Genomic DNA, 25,245 nt, shown 5'->3' with positions numbered 1-25,245 from the left:
TTGGTCTAAGTCACAGTTCATGGGGCCTTCAAGACCCAAAGCACCGATTGAACATCTGTGGATGGAGCTGAAACGTGCAGTTTCGTGAAAGGTGACCTTCAAACTTGAGAAAGACAGAGCAGGTTTTTCATGAGGAAGTTCTCACAGAAATTATTTGATTGAGATGATTGCCTCAAAGGTTTGTGCAGCAAAATATAAAATGTTATGTTATGACCTGATAAAGGTGATTTAGTGGGCCAACCAAGATGGCATATCAGAAAAAGAAAACCGTGAAGTAAAAAAAACACAAAAACTAAGAAGGCTGAGACAAACTGCACAAATAAAACCAAATAATTGAAAATCGGAGTGTGAGTCAGAATCAGGAAGGCATATCTCGGGGCAGTAATCTTCAAAGTCAGAAAGGTTATAATCAAGGAAAACAAGTGGTGTGGAATTACAATATGTCTGAGTAGATTGTCAGCCATCCAGCTCATGTTAAGGGTTAAATCGAGGCAACTGGACTTTTATTGTTTGATGAAAACATTTTACCATTAATTCAATAGGTTCTAAATTAGGTGTGGCATCAATTTGCCTCTGATGTCAGCCATCCCTGGGGGCGGTCACAGTAGGGTGTTGCTGTTTTTGTACATAAAAATGTGTCGGTCACTCGCGTCGTCTCAAAACAGCTTGTTAGGACCACTCTTTCCATGAAATGAGACCATTTTGGGAGGGACGGATGTCATGACACTGTTAAGCAGACGATTAGTTTGGCATATACGTTCCGTTTACATCTCTTTCAAATAACAACAGAACCCTACCAATTATAAGTAGAACAGAAGAAGCCTTTTGGATGAAAGGTGAATGTTTTCAACAAACAAAAAATGTTCAGTTGCTCCGATTTAACCTTGGTGGATGTTGTGGAGAAGGGAGCACAGAAGGTGGAGGTGACAATCCATCACAGGAAACATTGGGGAGGACTGGTGGTCACTTGTGAGAGGGGAATGGGGGGAAAACGAGAGGCCTTACTGGCCGAGGAGGAAATTTCACTTTAGTCTTTGCCACGTAACTCCAGATTGAATAAAAAAGTTGTGAAAATAACCTCATATTTATCCGAGTCCGATTCCGAGTCAGCAACCACGTTTCGGGACGTCACTAATTACAGTACTTTTTGTGTTTTGGTGATGCTGGGAATGTTGTCTAATGTAAAATATACTGTATGAGAGATGTGAGATATGAGAAAAATCTGAAAGACTGGGAATAACAATCAGAAATTGCTTTTTGGGGATTACACACTGTTTAGTTCAGTTTCATATTCTATAACGACCTTTTTTTTAAGAATCTATAGATATATATCCAAGCAGTTTCAAAGCTCCTGATACATCGAGCTCTAATTTCTGTGTCATTTGTCAAGTGACTTTTCCTGATAATTGGCTTTCAAATCTTTTACACCTTTTTGATTTGTATTTTATTTTATTTTTTTAACTAGCCGTAACATGTTGACGTACGCCATTGTAATATTGGAAGCTTATCTTGTTTATTGTGAACATGAACATGCACACTGAGCCATCAGATGATTACACTAATGAATGTTACTCAGACCCTCTTCTTCGTCATTATCATCATCATCATCCATCATCACTTCAAATACCCATTAGCTTCAATGCTTTCACTGAAGACAAAAATCCCCCCATCTCTCCCTATATATATATATATCGCTCTCTCTTTCTCATAGGTATAACTTAAAAAATATATATTTCTTCTTCCTTTTTTTTTTTTCTTCTTCCAATGATTTGGGTGTCCTTGTAGATTAATTCCAGCAGAAGTGGAGAGAAAAAAAGGAGACATAAAAAAATGCAACCATTAGAAAAAAAAGAAGAGGGACTGCATTACAAAATCACAGTACAACAGGCCAGCAGCAGACAATGGAGCATGAGAGCTCTGATTTATCCACTCGGCAAGAGCGTGCACACACTACATGCATGTATGTGTGCTCGTACAAGTATTGGGGTAATAAGCGTCATTGTGAGGAAATGCAATCACTTATTTGGTTTATTATTAAAGTACATATTGGATATATAATGTGCGTCCATGCTTCATTCAGTATCCTTTGATTGTTTTTTTTTGTTTTTTTTTTGTTTTTTTCCCCCCTCTAGGCAGCGGTCCTGCATAGCCCACTTTCTTTGTAGCCTGGAAAGTCTGTTTTGCCATACATGCTGTATGTTTGGCAGGAAAAAACAGTTGGCTATATTTTACACAGAACTACAAAATCACGTTTAGGCACAGTATCAAGCGACAACATGTGCTGCAATAAGTCAGTCTCAAGTTCAACCCGTGTGTCTTTATGTCCTTCTTCTTTCTCAGTCTTTACACTTGAGTAAGCATGACTCAGTGCATGTGAAAGGTTGATTTCAACTAAATTACGACAACCAATATTTGGTGTCTTGCCCTCTACGATGAATTGGATGTTTTTGAGATAACAATTTCAAAGGTTTCAGCCTTCACTCTGCCACAGCGATGAATTGAATTGCATTTGGTGCCCCCAGCTGTGAAAAATGACATTAAGAAAAATCAACAGCAGCATCTCTTCCCAAAAACAGCAGAATATGATATTGTGTAGCCTGGATTTGAATTTGGCGTGTCAGTGGTCAAGAAGCACCACGGCAAAGCAGGCTTCGGTCAAAGTTCAAGTACAAGTGCATTTTCTTCTCTGCCAGCCATTTTTCAATCAAACTTTCTAAAAAATAAAAATAATAAATAAATACACCAAGCACAAAACGTTGGGAATATTTGACAGTCGGGTGAAATTTCAGGAGGAACCTAAAATGCACTATAAACTTATAAACTCAGATGATGACTCATTCACTGCTACTGACGGCTATGGACGTCAAAAATTAATTTGAACTATTTCTATTAGTTTCACTTTTTCTCCCCCCCCCCCACTTTTGTTAACAAGAGTATGAAAACCTAGAAAAAAAATTGTACATTTAGAACAGATATAAAATTTGTGATTAATCTTTAGTTAACTAGTGGTCGTGTGATTAATTACAATAAAAATAAAAATAAATCATCGCCCGACGCCCCTAATTAAAAAAAAAAGAAAAGATTATTAAAAACTAGGGACGTCAGACACTAAAACATTTTATTGTAATTGATTGCATGACTTTAATAGTTAACTCACGATTAATCACAAATTTTATATCTGTTCTAAATATACAATTTATTTATTTGTATGTTTTCATACTCTTGTTAACAAAAGTGAAGAAAAAAATTCAAATGAATTTTTTACGTCTATAGCCGTCAATAGCAGTGAACGAGTTAATTGGGCCTTCTATAAACTTTTGAATGCACAATCCAACTGTTCAATGTTTCAGTACCTTTTTACACTTACTGTTCTCTAACAATGAGCTAAAGGTCAAAATTCACAACAAGTGTTGTTTCTGAGTGCAAGGACGCCCACTTCTACTTGCATGCCTTTATGTGATTCTTCTAGCTTTTCTGTATCTCTTTTGCAACTTGAAGGTGACATTCTGTGACACTCAAAATGTAGTCTTCACTTCGTCTGAATATCCTGTTGAAAGCCATGTAATTGTGAGGTACTGTTGTTCAATTGTTATGTGCCACCTTGGTCTCAAGAAGTCCAAACCCAAAGAGAACGATGAAGAGGACTGTTTAAATAACACTGCTATTTGAACCAGGAAATGTATTGGTTGATTCATTCAGTTCAGTTGCTTGTTGCAGAACAGAAAGTTGTGCAAAAATATAAGTATTGAAATATTGAAAAGTTGAACATGTACATATAAATGTTTAGGGGATGTCAAGTCAACAAAAAATTAAAATACAGCCAGAGAATGAGCATCAATTATGAAGGGGCATCAAACGCTTTGTTGATCACAGTCAAAAAAAGCACTCAAATAATTTGTGACCCACAAGAAACATGCTTTTTTTTTTTTTTTGCCGCACCAGAATAAAGTGTGATTGCACAGCAACTACAGTAGGTGGCAGTGGCATTATTTTGTTTTTGTTTGTTTTTATTTCAGACAAATTGGTTCCCTTCAAATCTTTACATCCATCAATTATTACAGACTAAAAAAAACAATGTTAATAAAGTTATTCTTTGTTGTTGACATCGGGGAGGCGGGAGGAGGGTTTTCAATATGTTTTCTTCTTCCATGGGAGACGTGACCAAAAATAATTGAGAAGCACTGCTTTAAAACCATTGTCAAACTAATCTCAAGAGCTCAAAAACATGGTCAGAAAGTAAACAAGTCCAGCTAATAAATGCAAAGTGCGTCATTAACACTAAAATAACACTTGTGTGTTGGAGTATACATGATCTGATACTTTGATGATTTTGAATGTTTGAATGAGCAAAATCTGGCACAGCTCTCATGCTAAAACAACACAAGAGGTGTCCAGTTGGTCCAACAATATAATAGACTACTGCAGGGGTCAGCAACCTTTCCTGTCAAATGAACCATTTTAGGCCAAATGAATGAGAAAAATATCTGTGGATCTGCAAAACATTTTTCAGGTTGTGATGAAGGAAAACAGTGTGTTAGTGTTAGTCTATTGTATGGTCTTGACTCCTAATTAGAGCTGTGACACAACACAAAAATATGACAGCAGCAATATGTACTTTCCTCTTCCTTTTTCATACATTTTTAGACATTTCTGCCTTTCCATCAAATTTCTGACATTTTTTCATAATTTCTTTCCTTTTTGGGAGATTTTATGACTTTTTTGCTATCAAAATTTCTGACACTTTTGTGGACATTTTATGGTCATTTTCTGCTTACTTTTTGGATATTTTTAGGTCATTTTAAAACCTTTTTCATCTCCCTTTTTCTGACAACTTACCCATTTGGACTCTGACATTTTTAAATACTTTTTCAAAATCATTCATTCATTTAAAGGATATATTATCTAAAAAACAAAACAAATTTCTACACTTTTTTAGAGATCCACAGGGAGCCACAGGAGAGGGACTAAAGAGCCACACATCTAAAAGGGTTGGTAAACAATTTCATTTAAAGAAAAAAGAAAGACTTTAATCGTTCACTATTTTGCCAGCATGATTTGCCTCAGAAAACTAAAGTGGGAACAAATAGTTTTTTCTGTTAATGAGTGTTAGAGTAACCAAACTCATATTAAGATGGCAGTAAGGGTGATAATTATATTTTGGTTTATTTTTCCCAGGCAAGATGTCACAGGGGGCTGCAATCTCAATTGCTCCTATTTCTGTCAACCTGTCTACCAAGATTCTATTTATCCCCCTGAGGATCAACAAGTCTCCACAACACACTCAAGAACGATTTTCTGCTGTCCTTTCCAACAATTTCTTGCACATCAGCAAGCACACATGTGTCGTGACTATGTGTGCAGGCTGACAACACGCATGTTATGTCGTGGTGGAGGGGGGGATGCCTCCCCCGCTGGTGCTATAAAGCTTTGATCAGTACCGTATATTTTTTAGTCATATAATATGGAAGCGTATTGCATTCACTTGAAGAAGAAAAAAGTCCTGTTTTTTTTACTAATTTTTTGGGGAGCTTTGTTTTTTGGAGTATTTTTTTCTGTTTTATTGAATATTTTCCCCCCTGTTTTTTTTAGTTTAGTTTTTGTTTTTGTTTTTAAAAACAAACATTTCCTCTGTTTTTCAGAATATTTTTTTTCTGTTTTTCTGAGCATTTTTTCCCGTTTTATCAAATTATTTTTCAGATTTTTTTTTTAAAAAGGGTTTTTCCTGAAAGATTAAAGAACAAACCACAATACAGTATACACATTCATTCCTTTATTGAGAGCCAGTAAGTAAACATGACCATCTTATTGCATATGGAGGTATGCGGGAAAGTGTCGCTTCTGCAACAAGTCACTTGGAGTTCAGAGGTAAAACAATAAATACTCAGAAAAACAGAACACCAGCTCTGTTTTTCGGAATCAGTTTTTTCCAGTTTATTTTTTGTAATTTTTGTTTTTTTTAGAAGATTTTTTTCAGTTTTTTTTGTATACTTTTTTTCTGTTTTTTGGAATATTTTTTCCCATGTTTTTCTGAGTAATTTTTCCTCCTGTTTTTCTGAATATTTTTTTTCAGCCTGTTTTTCAGATTTTTTTTTTTTTTTCAGTAAAACAGAAAAAAAAATTCTGAAAAACAGACACAAAAAAAATACTCCAAAAAACAAAGCTCCCCCAAAAAATTAGTCAGAAAAACAGAAGTTTTTTTTTTTTCCTTCAAGTGAATGCAATACGCTTCCGTAATATAAAGAGACCCAGAGGGAAAAGAGAGGCAGACAAATGTCCTGAACATACTGGTAATATATGTGAGGTGGTGTATGAGAAAGCTGCATCGGATGCGTCTTATCCACAGGCAGGTGGGCCGAAAGTGTCCTTACTGCCACGGGAAACATGCAGCCGGGCTGCCGGGCAGACAGAGATGAGGAGAGACAGGCAGAGTGACAGATAGCATGAGGGTAGCAGACGGCTGCGCGTTTACATGATAGTGTTCCACATCTACGGCCTGCTTTAGCTTCTAATGCGAAAAGCAAGTCCGCAAGACATCGCCGCAGCGCGCGGAGACAGACGGATGCCCTTCTCTAAGTTGGAAAGATGCCACACCTCTGCGCACACACATTATCCGCCTCCCCTGCACCTGTCTGCCCCTTGCTGTCAGGCAGCCAGACAGGAGGTGATGTTTGTTCCCTCGGGCACTGTCGTCTTCTCTTTTTCTCTCGTCCTCATTCATACCTCCTTCCCAATCCTTTCCTTTCTATTATGTGTGGCATTTACTGTTTAAAGTGCCGCCGTCCTCACAATAATGCCACAAGGAGTGACAGCACGGCGCTGACTAGTCTATTGGCGTCTGCTCATGGCTGAATTCCAGATATGACAAAGGGCTCTTTGCCAGAAGTGAAGCAAGAGCAATTGTCTGAATGCAAATAAACCATATATGGATGCGTTATTGCCTTCATTTCACATCCCCGTGTTTGTCACTGGGTCTACTGGCAGAGAATTTTTTGGGAAGCATGTCGACATCTGAAAAAAGTGTTGCTATGTGAAAGTAATGAAGATCTGAATTGGACAGGAGAGGAAGATGAGGAAAGCGTAGAGAAGGGAATGCAGCTCTGCAGTGCTATATCTGGAGGTTGTTGTTCACGCGGACGCATGTGGAAAATAATCAGAGAAGCATCACGGTGGGTCTGTTTGCTGTCCAGCTGGTCACACTTGTTCATAATAACACTGTTGATTCCAAATGGCAATGTTAGCTTACATGAGGCCAAATGTACCCAAAATGGAAATATTTTTTGACAAAGAGTTGTTTTACATATTTTGATCACGGTTGATAATTATTTTTTGCGAATTTGTAATATGAAATGTGACTTTTTCCACATCACCTGGCAACGTATTTGACTTTTCTTAGCTTCTGTTTAACTGATCAAGAATTAGCTTACTGTTTATGAATTTTTTGTGTGTGTGTGAGCTTTTTGAGTGTCAAGTGTTTACAATTTTAAAGCATATTCAAGCAATGGGATCAGTATTTAGATCTGCTCTGCTCATGCATATAAAATCATCATGCTGAAATACTTTTAACCTTGTAAGGCCGCTCATCTTTATCATGTTAATTTATTTACAGTTTCTGATTCTGTGAAGCTGTCTAGCATTACCGTGTATAATTTTCCCTCCAGACACTTAATAAATCGCTTGTTGTTTTGCTGTTCAAAGTTGTATACTCGCTGCCTTAAAGGATCTTTGTGCAGTTTGTCACTTTTTTTACTCACGACTGCCACCTCTGGCCCAAAGCGTAACGGCAACAGCTGTGTTAGGCTCGTTCATGGTGCACGTGCGAGTTACGTGCACGATCTTAAAGCGACAGCCACAGTTGACAAACAAAGACATGAGTTCAAATTAGGGATGTGCCAAAAAATAAATTCTCATAAGAATCGCAATTCTCATTTAGTACGATTCAGAATCAATTTTAAATGTCCCAAAATAAATTGTATTTAAATTATTTAATACTGTCTTGCCTTTGTCTGTGTGTGCCTTTATTGGGAGCGCTGTTCATGTTGTACCCGATTTGTCCACTTAGGGGCAGTGTGGTTCCACGTGGTCTAATACACTGCTAAGTTGTAGCCACATTAGAGAGTAGAAGGAAAAAGTCCCGATCAAGTTATTCCAATAAAAGTTGTTTTTTTTGCAGTGTGGAGCCGTTCTTTTGAGTTATAAAAGTGCCGCGAGTAGCGTGCTAATTAGCATTAGCGAGTCAGACTGGAATAGATCATTACAATTCCTTGCACATCTATAGAGTGAAGCAAAAATCATTGTCAATCAAATCATTTTGAATCAAAAATCATTCTTAACCGAAAATCGATTCTGAATCGAATCGGAGGCCCAAAAATCGGAAATCGAATCGAATCGTGAGACATTCAAAGATTCCCACACCTACTTCAAATGAGGTAAGAAAAACTCCGCCCCTCCCCTCATCAAAGAAACTGTGGAGTGTGAGGGTCCGCACACTTTACTATAAAGGGAAGATAAAAGCTGATAGATGCAGTCAGAGTAAAACAGTCAGGGCGCTTCATATTCATCTGGGCATTGGTGGAGCATGCATGATGTAGAAAAAGCCTTCAACAAATAATGTCCTCAGTTCCCAAATGATTATTGACTGTTGTTCAAATGAAAGGTGATGTAGCACAGTGGTTAACATGCCCCTGTCCCAGACTTTTTGAAACGTGTACCGCACGAATGCTATTTTTAAACCGCAAGGTCACGTGATTTCAGCAGCTTGAACCAGAAGGAGGTCAAAAAGAAGCCAGCTTGTTGACGACCTATGCTAGAAGTGCTTGTTTTGTTCTCGTTTATCTCCGGGGAAAAAAACATGGCGAGTAAACACAGCTGTTATGGAACTTGCAGAAACGACTCCAAACACTGCGACCGTCCACATATGAAGGATGTATTTTTTATTTGTTTCCCGAAGCCAAAAATTCAGAGGGATAAATGTGAACAACTTTTGCGGACGTCCAAAAGAGCAGTTAAACGCCAGCGAAGTGAGCCTTTCACCTTCATATGTAGTAAACATTTTGTTGGGGGCCATGCATGCATCCTCCTACGATGACAATTCTGCTCTTGCCGGCCACCGCCGTCCCGAAGAGGTAAGCGATTGTCTTCGTTTTATTTTTAGGCGTTTGGCACTACCCCGAAAATAATGAATGACGAGGAAAAATGCTAAAATGGCCTTGCCACTGTTGTTCGAACCTTGCTTATCGCCTGATTTTTAAAAAAAAGTTTTGCCTGTCGTGCAGCTGTGACATGTATGAAAATGTATCTGTAGGGCCTTTTCTGAATTAAGGAAACAGGTTTATAAGTGGGAAGGATATGATAATTGAAAGAATTAGCGAGTTTTGTTGGTTGTGCCCAAGAATTTCAGAGTAAAACTCCGAACATTTGTATGTTCTTTGACGTCTATACCAGTGAATTTGGCACCAGGGATATCATTCTCAGACAGAATTGGTCGATTTAGCACAGTAGAAATCTTGCTAGTGGACTGTTTACATGCGTCTAGTATGACTGGCCCGCCGAGTTTGGCCCGCCTCATTAATATTAATTAAGTGTAAGTGTAAATTCTCATGATATTACCTACAAAACAGCTGTACTGTACTATTTGTTTATTTAATATACTATTATATTTAGTGCTATATAAGCTTTGTCCATTTAGCATTCATCCTATACAGGCTTACAGAGAAGCTGCTAACAGGGTAAGACTAGATGTGGGTCACACCTTGAACTGATCGCTTATCAACAATCCATATTCACAACACAGGCGCTGTAGAGTCTTCAGTCACCCCCACATAATTTACTCTGTGGGGGGGAGACCAGAATCTCCAGGGGAGAGAATATATGACAATCATATAAACTCCACACAGAAAGTGAAGCGACAGTGCTGCACTAGCTGCTCAGCACACCTGAAATCTTCAAAAGACTACGACTATTAAAGCCAGTTGGCCTTATAAGATCAAAGTTATTATCGTCTTAAAAGTAATATAGAGCGATATAAAAGTCACTTGAGGTTGGAAAAATATATATTTCACCCATCGGTCACTATTGAAGTCGACCTCGCTACATCTTTGTTTGACTTGAATATACTGTGGGAGGAAGGTGGGATACAAAAAAAATGCTAATAAAATGTACACTATTAACCAAATTTATAACATTTTGAGCTTTAATTTAGTTTCTTGTTCCTTAAATGTAACCTTGAGGGTTTAATAAACAGTAAATTCTGTAGTGTATTTTGACTCTATTTAGAGCAAATTTGACTCTATTTATATAGGGACCAAATAGACTCGTTTAGACTAGTTTTAGAGTAAACTAAGATTTACATTAAGAAGAGAGTAAAATAAAAAAATGAAAAAATAAAACTCACTCAAGGGTTGAGGTACGAACTCACAACCTTCAGCTTGGGAGACACACTAGCACTTGAGCTATGCCCCGCCTACTGTTTGCTTTTCTCCAAGAGACCAAAGACATCGATTTTGAACATCGATATACTAGCAGAACGCAGAGGAGCTACGTGGCTCAGGGAGTAGATTGGCTGTCTTCCAAGCTGAAGGTCATGAGTTCATTCCTACCTTGGGACACTTTTATTTTTTATTTTGTCCAATTTTTTATTTTACTCTCTTCCAAGGGTAAATATTACTCTAAAACTATTTGAGTCAATAGAGTCAAATTTATTCTACAGAATTTACTGTGTAAATTAAAATAAATTAAATAAACTGATTGTACTTACGTATATGTATGTGTATGTATATTTATATATGTATATATTAGGGGTGTGAATTGCCTAGTAACTGGCGATTGAATTGGTATCACGATTCACAGGTCACGATTCGATTTGATGCCGATTAATCCCAATACGAATCTATAAATTAATTATTGCGATTTTCTTTTTTTACTCAAATTTAGAAAACACTAATCAGTAAACTTGTACATGTACACTGTAAGATTTGTATGAAAATGTAATTATCTGGAAATTCAGGCTTATAACTGAGCCACTGCATTTAACAAACAGGTTGCAGTTTGTTTCATGTTTGAACAGCACTGAAATCAAATATTAAGGCTTCATGTTCCATTAATATAACATTCTTCCATGCTTAACGTGTGAATCCTAACCCTAAGTAAGACGTTTTGTTGAATATTCCCATAAAAAATGGATGGTTAAAAATTGATTTGGCCGCATATCGAATCGATAATTGCTCGCTGTAATACGGCGGTATATTGCCGAATCGATTTTTTCTAACACCCCTAGTATGTATATACTAGGGGTGTTAGAAAAAATCGTGTCAGGTGTGATGTGTGATAGAAGAGTTTCAGCTCAAATGAAACGAAAGGTTTATAAAACTGTGGTGAGACAAGCCATGTTGTTTGGTCTGGAGACAGTGCCACTGAGGAAAAGACAGGAGGCAGAGCTGGAGGTGGCAGAGATGAAGAAGCTGAGATTCTCCTTGGGAGTGACCAGGTTGGATAGAATCAGGAATGAGTACATCATATACTTTCATATACTGATAAAATATCTTTACCCATCTCGAAATGGGAGACAGACTATAGCACCGGAATCTGACTTTTGGATTCAAGTTTGTGAAAACGCATTTAAAATGACAAAACACACAAATTTACAACTTATCCAATATAAAATTATTCACAGAACATACATTACTCAATATATGATACAGAAAATGGGACTCTCAGACTCCGACATTTGTCTCCAATGTTTACAAAACACTACAGACACTTATGTTCATGCTTTATGGTTATGTACTCCGGTTATGTATTTCTGGACTAAAGTCTTAGAAAAACTTTCCGCTATTTTGGACTGCAGGATACCTTTATCTCCAAACTTGTGTTTGCTAGGTGACCTAACAACAATTGACTTACCACATAAACAATTTCAATCTACACTTGTAGCCCTTACTATCGCAAAAAAAACAATTCTTGTTAACTGGAAAAATAAACAAACTCTGAATATCGACCAATGGTCTAACCTCCTCATAAATCACATTTTAATGGAAAAAATATCTGCCTCAAATAAAAACCAAATATCAAAATTTATAGAAACATGGTCTACGTATATAGAATTTTTTAACCTAATTCTGGTTACTTAATTCTGTCTGTTAGCGAGAGCCACTACATCGTGGTAACTTACATTGATGTTTCTGCATTTGGCAATTTATTATTATATTATATTATTAGTATGGGATTTTTTTTAATAGGCTTTTGGTGAACTGATGAATACACACACGCACACATACAAAAAAAAAAATATATATATATATAAAAAAAAAAATTTTTTATAAAAAAAAAAAGGAGAGCAATGATGATGTCAAATCGAATGAACAATACTGAGCTTTCCTGGAAAAAAAAAAAAGGAATGAGTACATCAGAGGGACAGCACGTTAGAGGCTTTGGAGATGAAGTCAGAGAGGACAGACTGAGATGGTTTGGACTTGTCCAGAGGAGAGATAGTGACTATATTGGCAGAAGAATGCTGAGTTTCCAAATGCCAGGCAGGAGGTCTAGAAGAAGACCAAAGAGGAGGTTTATGGATGTAGTTAAAGAGGAACTGAAGGTACATGACAAGGTTAGAAGGAGGCAACTGATTTGCTGTGGCAACCTCTGAAGGGAAAAGCCAAAAGGAAAAGAAGAAGCATTTTAATGGTTAATTTCACTATTTGAGCAGAGCTCACTCTCACGTAACAAAATAGGTACACCTGTACCTGCACATGTTCAAAACACCCCTCAGGACAATACATTTCCATTCTGAAAACTACAAACAGAATAATAAACATGCAGTGGGGCCTTTTAAGGTCGACACAATATGTTCTGGGATTCTGGATGACCTCCAATTTGATCTGATTTAGAAACAATTTTCCCACCGGAAATTAAAGAAAGAGAAGTACGGTGAATTGGTGCGTCGCACATCTGCCACGCGGCCGTTTGGGACGTCTGTGTGGGGTTTTGCAAGTTGTCACACTGCTTGCATGGGCTTTCTGTTGGTACTCCACTTTCGGTTCAGGTGTGAACGTGAGTCATTGGATTGTGAAAGAAATTGAGACTTCTTCTTGACACACGCCGATATAAAAAGTGTGCTCTGTGTAAAAGACAAACGTTTAACTATGCACACCTCGGGCGTTTCTGTTCACGGAGTGGGTTGATAAATGAGCCTATATTGTATTAAAGCATATATGTGTGTATCTTTGGTTCGTGCATTTTTACTGAGAGGATGTTTCTGCATTTTTAATAGTGTGATAATAATAATATACGAGTGGTAATAACCAACTCACCCCGAACCACAATATGCTATCAAAGAAAAGAATATGCATACATTTACACTCATCTAAATAAAAGACGTAACAGTGCCAAAAAGAATCATATCTGTTAGCATTACTTTAATGCGAAAGCAGAACAATTACTTACTTGGGCGAGAAATTATCTGCATAATTACGAGACGAACATTAGCGGCTTTGGTGAGCATATTAATTGTAGTGTGCACACTGGAGAAAAAATATGCACAACAGAGCCCCTGCAAGCAGATGTTAGCCGTCTAGCAGCTGGAGCTTAAATGCAAAACAACCTTTAAAAAGCCAAATGGAACCTTGAAGAGGAAGATATTGTTGACATGAGCAGCAGCTGCACCCGAAGAAGAGAAACAGGTAAAGCAGCCGCGCCACCGGCCAAATCAGCATCATTTAAGACGCTACAGCGAGCGTAACATTGCGCAACACCTTAAGGGGATACAAAGAGATCCCTGAGAGCTTTAACACCCTTTTTACCTTGGATTCATAGCAGGTTAAATACTTGATGTGCTTCAACATGCATGCGAAGAAGCTAAGCCTTTAAAATCTCATCACTTGACGTGGCGGTGTATTGTGCAGCATGGATTCAAAATGAATGAGAAGTTGTGATGTACGGGGAGTCTCAGGGCCAGAACGCCAAAAAAAAAAGCGTGTGTGCAAATGCTCTAATCATTTTGAAACGTAATCGTCTTTCTGACACAGAAGAGAGTGGCTGAGGCAAGAGCAGTTGAAAATCAGGGTCAAATACATCAACTTGGTCAAATTTGTAATCATAATTAATCGCATAAGTTCAATAGTTAACTCGCGATTAATCGCAGATTTTATATCTGTTCTGAATGTACAATAAAATATTTTTTTGCTAAGTTTTCATACTCTTAACATAAAAGTGGATTATTTTTTTCACTAATAGAAATATGGCTGCATCTTTTAGTCATTGATACAGTCATTTCATAATAATTCATAAGATTGAGTTCAAATTAAAAAGATGTACTGTATTGTAAAAAACTAATTTTGATTTGTGTTGAGGTCATTTTTCTGCCACCAGATGGCATAATTGCATTTGTAAGATATTGGTGACAGCCAGCTCAGTGCATTTTTCTTTTCACATTATGAGCTATCTAATCTTTAACATGAAGTAACTTGTGAAATTCTGCTCATTTTTAACATTATAAAATACAACTTGACCCCAGTCTCCACAAATATATGCATTATGCGGTCATTAGTTGCACGTAAAAAAAAAATATATATATATATATATATATATATATATATATATATAGTGGTGTTAAAGGAACAACCAGAGTACCACAAAAAGATGCAGATTTTCTTTGGCTTGTTTTTTTAAAAAAAAATTGTGTGTGTTTTTTCACAGCACTTTTTTTCCAAAAGAAGGAACAGCTTCAGTGAGAATTGTTGAAAGAATATTCCATATTTCTATTTAAATTACTTTGGTAAACATTGTTTGTAAATCGGGGCTGTGACCCATTGACATCGGCAAACTTTTGCTTTGCTGATGTTTTTTAGGCTTACACTCAGCCTTGTTTGTTCCCTTCAGTCTCTTCTTTAGCAGATAAAATACAAGGTCGGTAGCAGTGGTTCTCAAACTTTTTACACCAAAAAAACACCTTAAAAAAAAAAGATCCTTTATATCGGCATTCTGAGCAACATTAAAATGCAGTGGCATACTATAGGTCCAAGTGCAAAATTATTGAAAGCAAAATACATATGAACTGTATTTACCAATTAGACTACATTAGATTAAAAATAAAGATTCAGCCACTGTAACATTATAAAGAGTTTGAACATTGAATGCAGTGACTGCTGCTGATTTACTTGACCAAGCAAAAACCTTCCACTTTTTTCTCTATATGAACTCCTTGTTTTTTGTCCTTGTGTTTTGAGTGGCTGTAGACTCCGCTAATTAAAATCATGTTACATCTTGAATGAAGATTTATTAGTCCATCTGAGAAAAAGCCATGCAAAGCAAAAGCCATTTACCTCAGATGACCATGTCCAGTACTGTATGTTTGGGATCATAAGACGTGTCCTCAAACATTAGCAGAAGCATGGACATGCATTTCCAATTCATGTGAAATTGTAATAATTTATTTCCAACAGTCATTTGATATCATTTCAGTGTCTGTGTCTTGGCTGCATGGCTTTCAATTGTTGTTGTTTTTTATTTTCTTTCTTTTTCTTTTTTCTGTACAATAATATTTCAGCTTCACCTTTGAATTGGCTGGGCTCTGACTGGTTGAGCAAAACTAATCTGCTTTTTATGTCTCTGACTGGTTATGCTTAAATATGCACAAAATGTGCACACCAAAGATTGATTTACAGGGAAGAACAATATCAGACATGATTAAGAATCATTTGAAACTGCACTATAAAAAATAATAATAATACATTTATTTAAATTCTAATGTAAATTTTAATATTTTTTTATTAAAATTAAAATTAATTTTAATTAGACATTGTAAGGATAGGCCAACCAACACTGCTACTAACTTGTTCTTTTCTACCCGGAAAAGTTGTTGTTTCATTTTCAGACACAGCAGCATGTATGAGCGCTATAGCTAGCAGACAGGTACGAGCAGAGAAAGGGAGTCTGCATCAGCCTCTCTGTGAGTACGATGTATTTAACGTTTGTGTAATGGATCCGGTTGAGGTTTACAATTTCTATAGTTAGCGTTCGAGTCATTTTCAGTACTTGAGAGGATGCTGCTTTTGTACCAGTGAGACTTTTATAACATTTTACCTCTTTCACCCAGGAAAAGAACAAATTGCTCTTTCATTATTTTTTCAGAGTCCAATCATTATGTGGATGATACTTTGAGGGACAGAAATTGAAGTGTGAGCAGTTATTCTAAAGTGTCTGGTGGGGGAATTTTTGGTTATCACTTTCCATTTCTTTTGGAGTAGTCTCTGTTTATCTTCCTCAAAAATAAGTCATTTTGTTTTGTTGGATAGAAAGATTACGATAACTACTTTGCCGATTCCACCAAATTTTGTGATGGCGAGGAAGTTTTTTTTCCCCCCGTCTACAGGAAACATGGCAAGATTTTCTGTAACAGCAGATAATGTGTGAATTATTGACAAGCCTTCGAAGGTGGTTGTATCTACGAAGGTGTACAATCCAGTGCTCACCCAAATCAAATGAAATCAAATAAGCAAATAGGGCTTCTTCAATTGTTCAGCTAAGAAACACAGGGATACACAAATACTGCTCATTGTGAATAAAGCGCAGCCTTTCTGCTCCAAAGCTCCCTAATGAATCAATTCATCACCTGGTGCTTATCAGCAGACGCGTAGTTTGTTATATAGTAAAGCAGTAGGTTTGACAACACTGCTGAAAATACCATTATGTTCAGCCCCATTACTTGGGTGACAGCTGATTAATGAAATGTAACGCTGCGCAACATATTCAAGAAACCTCATTTTCAAAATGACCTTGCACATTATAATTGATGAATTTCTTATAGAATCCCTCCAGTTTAAACACACGTCTCAGGTGTTCTGTTTCAGCTTGTGGCTTTTCTCACTTGGGCTCCACCAAAAGTTACGTGCTGTCCGTCTTCCAGCAAGCGCAGGCCGCCTTGTGTGTGCGTGTGTGTGTGTGTGTGTGTGTGTTTGTGAGAGAGTGCCAGTGGCTGTGGCTTTGTTGCTTTTCTTCCGGCCAACTCAGCGACAGTGATGCAGCTTCACTGCTCGATTTACAAAAATCTCTGGGTTCGCTTGCCTATCAGATCAACCCCCGAGCCAGTTACCATCACTTTTGGGAATCACGCCGTTTAAACTAACAGCATTTAGTAACTCTTTTTTTTTTTGGTATTAACTCATTCACTGCCAGCCATTTTAGAAAGTTTCAAAATTTTCAATATCCACATGATACGTTCAATAACTATATATTAACTGCCAAATCTTTATCTGCCCAATGACAGAATAGACTCTCCTTTTTTCCGTTCTTTTATAATCGACAGTGGAAAAAATTTAGGTTTTACAAATTGCAATCATTACTCCCATGGATTCTCAAACTGTTTATTTCATGTAAAATGGGGCTGTGATGTCATCTACTGGTGGTTGCGCATCAGTAGTTGTTTCCAAGTTTGCCATTTACATTGGAGCATAATCAGATTCTCCCCCATCTAGCCCCGTTGAAAAAAAATGTCATTGACAAGTATACGTGTCAAAAGCAGTGAATGAGTTAACCGAGTAATGTAATTAGTTATTTTTCCCGTATTAATTAAACTGAATGACCTCATAATTAAAGCACAAAAGATTACTTTGACTAAACGTTCATAGAAGTTAATTACTGGTATTAATTTTGAAATGAGAGAAATACTGTTCATAATCATTTGAATATGACAACAATAATTGTATATGTATATTCCCACGTCATGCTTTTTTGTGCCAATTCTCAATATACCTGCAGGCAAAACCTCTGAATGAATGCAACTGTGTGTGCGCGCGCGTGTGTATGTGCAACACACAATTTCCTATATTGTTTTTTTTTGTCCTTTTTTTTAAGAATACCAATTTGTATGTAGAAGCAACTTGTGCATTTGGCCCCCGCGGGGTCTAGTCAGTTTCTACCAGAGCGTTGCAACAATTTGTTTGTCGAAATGTGGAGACCAACAGAGGAGAAGAGTGGACAGAGAGAATGGACAGAGTTGAAAAGTATTCAACAAATTCTTCCAATCCTTGTAAATGAATTTCAGTTTATGGCTGAAATGACAGCATTGCATAAACGTGATACACTCGCAGTCTGCACATCTGGGTGAACATCTAATGATATGAATGCAACTGAGGGAAGGAAGAGAGTTTTTCTTTAACTCATTCACTGCCATTGACAGCAATAGACGTCAAAAATGTATTTGAACTGAATTAGTTTAACATTTTTTTTTCCATTTTTATTAACAAGAGTATCAAAGCCTAGGAAAAAAAAAGTTTCATTTAGAACAGATATAAAATTTGTGATTAATCTTGAGTTAACTAGTGAAGTCATGCGATTAATTACAATTACAAATTTTAATCACCTGATGCCCCTAATTTTTAATAATCTTTTCTTTTCTTTTTTTTTTAAGAAAAGATTATTAAAAATTAGGAGCATCAGGCGATTACAATTTTTAATCGTAATCAATCGCATGACTGCACGAGTTAACTCACGATTAATCACAAATTTTATATCTGTTTTAATACAATAAAAAAAATTCTAGGTATTCATACTCTTGTTAACAAAAGTGGGAAAAATGTTAAACTAATAGAAATAGTTCGAATGAATTTTTGACGTCTATAGCCGTCGATGGCAGTGAATGAGTTAAAAAGAAAAACTGACTGTCGTCATTAGAGGAGTCGGAACACACGACCAAATGATGAAAGACCTGATTTCCTCTGATTCCAAATATTTTTTCCATTTGAACAGATTGCGAGCACTGTCTGTGGATGTGTTCCATGTGATCTATTACCATCTTTCACCCCGATCCCAAATGGGCGCTAAATTGTCTGGTCACTCACTCGAACAGATTGCATGCACTGTTAGTAACAGGTGTAAAAGTGATGGAGGCTGCCAAATTTAAAAGAGGCTTTTGCACTTGAGGTAACCCTGATGAGTTCCACCATGGACCATTTGGGAAAGCACGGCATGCTCAAAATGAAGTTAGAGGTGATGGAACTGGAAGTGTTAGGGGAAGAGGAAAACAAACAAATTACAGTATTAGAACATGTACAAGAAAAAAAGGCTAAAGAGGGCTGCCATGTTTGGACTGCTTTGGATAGTGTTGACATTGAACATTTTCAATTTCTATTTTTACTGTTTTTGAATTTAGTTATAGGTATATAGATGTGATATAACTCTCTTGGGATAAGAATGTGTATGTTTTAAAAGTTGTCAAAGTCTCATGTCATTAGTCATTTGGTCGTAAAAACTGAAGGTCCAAGGTCAAAGCCTGTCTACTTAATTTCTCCGAAGCTGGTGGGGAGCTGAGATGGACATGTCAGTATATTGTGCCTGCTTATTTTAAACACTATCTCTTTGTCAAATTTAAGAGGCGGAGAGAACCTTTTCTACTAGTATAAAGATACTGGGTGTTTCCATATTCTACACACTGGGGGCTTATCATGACTTTTCGAATGTAAGCTTTTTTCCTGTGTCTTAAGAGCCCTTAATAAATCCCTTGCAAGGAAAACTTCTTCATGAGATCTCAATTCTGATTTATTTGAACACGCAAAAGATTACACTTAATAAAGTAATCAAATAAAGCCTTCAATAGCAAGCACATACTTGAATGTTAATGTTAATTGTTGATCTGTATGTTAGTTTTGTTTTCCTGTCAGTCGCACGTGCCTCATAAGTGACAAGTCCTACAATCGCCCCTACTGCTTCATAGCCCCATAGCACCACCCACGGTTGACATGGTAGCAGAGCACATAGGGGGGACGAGCTGAGGAATAGCTCATTTGCATTCCGGGTGAATGAATGATTTCAACAATTGCGTTAGATTGTAGTTGGAAGTGGATGTTAAGTGGCTTGTAATCCTAGGAACTGCTTTAAATTGTGGCAGGGGGGGCACAATATGTCTCGTCGACGACTGCTTCCCACATCTTCACAGTTCTGAGGTTGTGGGTTCAAATCCGGGTTCTGACCTTTCTGCGTGGTTTGCATGTTATCCCACATTCCAAAAAAAACATGTTTGGTAGATGAATTAATTGTCCATAGGTGGGAATGATTATTTAAATCTATGTGCCGTGCTATTGGCTAGCGACTATATTATGGGTGTATTTTGCCTCTCATCCAAAATCAGCTTGTAGAGGCTCCAGCACAACCGTCATCTGGTGAGGATAAGCGGCAGAGGAAGAAAGACACTGATGTCTCATTCAAGCTAGCCAACCAGGCACACTTGGCTAACTAAAGGGACACAGTTACATCATTTTGCAACACAAGCTGCTAAACTCCCAGAGGACGACGACCACATCAGGACACAACATCAGTGTCAGACACAGAGATGTAAGGCTTTACACACTCACCAACCTAAAAATGTATTTGAACAAGCAGTCCAAACTGGATTGGACTGGACTGAACTGGTGACTATAGGCAAGAAAATCATTGATTGATTCATGTGAGCAAAACCTGTTTAGTTTCTTGACATTATCTTTCTGTGTTGATTTGATACCAAGATTATTGTTGTGAAAATTTGCTTTATTACTGGAAGCAATGTATGCTTATACTGAAGTAGCTATAGACAAATGCATGCAAACTAGTGCTGTCACTATCAAACAGTTCTAGTATTGATTAATCTATCCATTACTCAATCGATTAATCGACTAATCTGATTCATTGTAATTTTGCATAAAAGTGTATTACAAAAGCTGATTACTGTTTATTAACCAGTGATTGATGGTTATTTTGTACTTCGTATTTGTATAGTGATGAAAAAAAAAAGTGGGATTGATGTTGTACTACGTTACCGGTTCGATCATTGTTTTCCAAAATAAAAACAGATGATGGGAGATGATCGGTCTTCCTTCATGAAGGAAGAAAATCACAGAAAATCGCAGAAATCAGTGAGCAATTACTGTTGATATGCTGAAATCACAGCATTTGGACAATTTTAAATAAAATAAAAAACAGCTCCAAACGATTACTCTGTTATTAACTCATTCACTGACATTGATGGCTATAGACGTCAAAAATTCATTTTAATTATTTCTATTAGTTTCACTTTTTTTCCACTTTTGTTAACAAGAGTATGAAAACCTAGAAAAAATGTTTATTGTACATTTAGAACAGATATAAAAATTTAGATTAATCGTGAGTTAACTATTGAAGTCATGTGATAATTTAAAAAATGTTTTATTGCCTGATGCCCCTAATTAAAAAAAGAAAAGATTATTACAAATTAGGGGCGTCAGACGATTACAGTTTTTAATTGTAATTAATCGCTTCAATAGTTAACTCACGATTAATCACAAATTTTATCTCTGTTCTAAATGTACAATTAAAAAATTCTAGGTTTTCATACTCTTGTTAACAAAAGTGGGGAAAATGTGAAACTAATAGAAATAGTTAAATTGAATTTTTGACGTCTATAGCCGTCAATGGCAGTGAATGAGTTAAAATATTTATAATACATACTATAATATATATAATATTTGTCAATTAATTTTGACAGCTCTATTGTAAACTATTTCTTATACACTAACAAAGCTCTAGTTTTTCATTTACTTGGTTCTGAAAATGGATAGCTGGACTTTTGTTTCCTTAATGAAATGTAAACATTATATAATTGGGCCAATGCAGTAGTTAGTTTCTTCATAATTAGAGCACAACTCACGAGTTAGTGAGCTATGAATTCCCAACCTCCCTTGCACACTGCAAATTAACTAGATTATTTGTCAAATTTGGTTTCAGACTACATCTTTCAGAAGATTATAAGTATTTATGTTGACTTGGGTTTTCTTTAAACTTCCCAACACCCAGTTAAGGTGGAATCTAAAATGAAGACATGTGGAGAATTGTACTGACACGCTATCATAATTATTTTTGCCTAACTTTGGTTAATGTTCTCTTTAACCTTTATAATTGAGTAGCTCAAAGGTACACCATCCAAATGTATATTTCATGTCCTGTTAAAGAGTATTTCACGTAGAGCTTTCAAAAGACCACAGAATACTAATAAATACATTATAAACTTTAAAAGTAAATTCAGCTCTTTCATCTGCTATAAATAAATAAATGTGTTTCTCAGAATTTCAAAGCACATTTTCCAGCAACGTCCCTTAATGCATTGTTAATGCGTGAAATGACTGAAAATGTATCCAGCATCTTAAAATGTGAGATTTGAATATTCGTGTAAGTGCGCGTGAGGTGTCACCTTTCATCTTCAAGAGTACAGGCTCAATGTCAACCTGCCAGCTGATAAAAGGCTTTTCTGCGTCCCCCCCTTTGCTGTCTTGCGTTCCTCAAAGCAAAGGTTGTGCATCTGCGTGTGTGCCGGGAAGATGAACAGCCGCACTGGAATACTAAGACAATAAAGACGGAAGAGCGTTGGCTTCGATATCACAAGACTCATAAGGGAGACAAAAGCAAGTGTGCGTGCACGTGTTCGCTTGGGACAAGCCTGCGGGGTGGGGGGGGGAGACGTGCTCGCGGACAGCAAACAGCAGACGGGCGGTAATCACAATAATGTGCATAATATTCAGTCATCCGAGACAAGAGCAAATAAAGTTTGTACAAATTACACGCAAGTTAATAGCGCTCAGCCGGCACACATACACACACACACACACACACACACAAACCGAATGGAGTCGCCACTGGCTGAGAAGCCAGCAGTGATGAATCGCTCATACCTGCAATCACACTAACAATGATGGGCTGTGATGAAAGTGCACTCTGTGACTGGAATACAAAACGGTCCCAGTGATGGCGGAATATGAAAGAGGACGCCATATAGTGTGGTGGCCCATTCCTGCTAAGTCATTTTTCCATCATGTTCGCTTTGGCATTCATATTGTTCCAGCTGACAAGAGTGTAAATTACAGGTGGAGCCAGACTTTCTGCCATTCTCCATAAATTGGTCCACATTTTCTGACATCTATGTGATTTCTTTGATCTTTGATATGCGTAATAGACATTTTTTGCTATTCAATCTTATATCATCCACGCTGCTTTCTTTCTCTGTACTACCGATATTCTCCCCCCCCCCCCTAACAAACAGCATTCTCCCGTATTCCTTCCCAATTCTGTCATTTTTTACTTTCATGTCTTTTTTTTTTTTCATCGTTGAGCCTCCATCATTTAAAGTGACGCGCAGCCGCATGTGGTGGCAGCAACCTTTACTTTCATAGTAATTAATGTGTGTTTTGGGCACATGCACCTAAGTCAACATTATTAGGGGGAATAAACATTTGGTTCCGCAATTTGTTTTGGTAAATGTCAATATAACAGCGTGCAACCTTAAAAATGAAGCATGTTTATTTAGTTTCCCACTAGGAGTGAGCTACAATGTGTGTGCATTATGTTTGTGCAAAGGGAGATCGCTCCAAGTCAACTTTGTGTCTCATTAGTTTCATCTCTACAAAACTGCACGTTGAAATACATTTGACAAATTGCATTAATAGAAAAACAACAACAACGGTGCATTATTACACTGATGTGCAAAATTGACCTATTATTGATGTTTTAGTGTTTAAAGGGATACTTGACTCATTGAGCCATTTTCAACAGTAAGAAGGTAATTGGGCTGTGCAATTAATCGAAATTCAATTACAATTTCAATTGTTATACTCCACAATTACATATTCAACATAATCGTAAACAAAACTAAAAGATTTGTCATAATAATTTGGAGTTGTTTACATTTATATGCTTGCACTTTTTTGTTTTAAATGACTAATTTAATAACTCTTGTTTGGTCCAAAAGGAACTTACAGAATTATAGTGTTTCAAACTATTTTATTTGTCTTCATATTTTTAAATGTTTAAACATTTTCTTGTTTTGTACCAAAAAATAATTGATTGAATAATCGTGATTTAAATTATTACCAAAATAATCGTGATTATAATTTTTTCTATAATCGAGCAGAAGTGTCTATAATTAATGTGATACCTTCATTGTTTTTCATGAACAATTATTACCTTTAAAAAAATAATTGTATTCGTTTTTAATTGAATACCTGTAAAAACTAATTTCGCCACTTGTCGATCGAAGATGACATCATCTGTGCCAACAAGTTTTTCAACAACAATGACCATATTAGTCGTTTTACCGTGCATCAAAATACGACCAAGGGTCACGTATTGTAGTTTAGCGACCTCTATTGGCCATGTTGAATAGCGCAAAAATCCAAAAGCTAGACTTGAACCCTGCCTGTCTGAGCGGAATACGCACGTTTATCTCACTGAACTAACAGGCTGGTAATGAGCATAGTGTCTTTTTTAGTGTTGTTGGTTAATGGCTGGGGTTAAGATGAGGCTTTCAGTGAGGTTGTACACGTTACATCTTTACATGGGACACTAATGGTTGAGATCAGAAAAAGGCACAGTGAGGTTGTAGAATGCTACAAAACATGTAGACAAAAGTATCCCTTTAAGGTCTAGTGATCATTCTGTGTGATAAAGAAATTGTATGTGGGGCAAAAATTGATATCACATTGTTATTGATCATTTTTCAGTATCAATACAGCATCCAAAAGCAACACTGTTGCTAACCAATTTGAAGGTCTTTACGCACTTACCGATGAGCTTGATTTTTTAAATGTGATGTCCACATTGCACATCGAAAGCACCAATGAAAATGTTTTATGGAATGTCTTTAACAAGATGCTGTTAGCTGCGCTTTTCATTTTATTTTGACGAAGAGCAAGGAGTCACAATGGCATCATAATGACCGCCTCATAATAACAAGAGATTAGATGCAGTTATGTGTTTACAGGCTCACTGTCCTCTCAATATGTTTAAAATCTGTTATAACAAAATGAAACTGCTCATAAACAGATCGTTTTACACAACTGCGACAAAGAAAAAAAAAATCCACATTTGCTTTTAACTCCCAATTTAAGGAGAATGTGGCATTCACTGGCTTGTCTGTTTAGAAAACACCGCAATACATTGTCAAATCAACAAGCAAAAACATTTTCTCCAAAGATTTCGTTTCCATTAATTTTTCAATAGCGCAGCATCTAAATACTATTACATCTTCACAATATAGATCAACCAATTTATTCTTTTTTTTACCTCTGCTGTTAGGAAGGTTTCTTAAGAATGTCAAGAAGGCAAAGTTTGGTGGAGGACCCGGTCGCAGGGAAGCAGGCGAAGGTGATGTACAAAAAAGGACTTTAATTACTACAAAACAAAAGCGAACTCTAAATGGCAAGCAAAAACAAAACGTGGGGCGGACACCAAGGCAAAAACTGGTAGCATGACGGGAGG

The 25,245-nt window shown here is 36.8% G+C and overlaps 1 long non-coding RNA gene across 2 annotated transcripts; it reads right to left on the bottom strand.

Annotated features, from left to right (window-relative positions):
• Positions 1 to 1,699: 1,699 nt before the first annotated feature.
• On the bottom strand, positions 1,700 to 25,245 carry LOC144042868 (uncharacterized). Of its 2 annotated transcripts, none has more exons than XR_013290999.1 (3): positions 25,051 to 25,245; positions 22,187 to 22,334; positions 1,700 to 1,778 (listed from the first exon to the last, which is right to left on the bottom strand). It is a non-coding gene; the product is annotated as an uncharacterized LOC144042868 (long non-coding RNA). The 2 variants fall into 2 exon arrangements; XR_013290998.1 differs by lacking the exon at positions 1,700 to 1,778 and adding an exon at positions 18,809 to 18,987.

The sequence above is a fragment of the Vanacampus margaritifer genome, chromosome 2, assembly GCF_051991255.1.
Source record: "Vanacampus margaritifer isolate UIUO_Vmar chromosome 2, RoL_Vmar_1.0, whole genome shotgun sequence".
NCBI classification, from domain to species: domain Eukaryota; kingdom Metazoa; phylum Chordata; class Actinopteri; order Syngnathiformes; family Syngnathidae; genus Vanacampus; species Vanacampus margaritifer.
The sequence above is the reverse complement of the archived record's forward strand: the minus strand, read 5'-3'. Positions and strand labels throughout refer to the sequence as shown.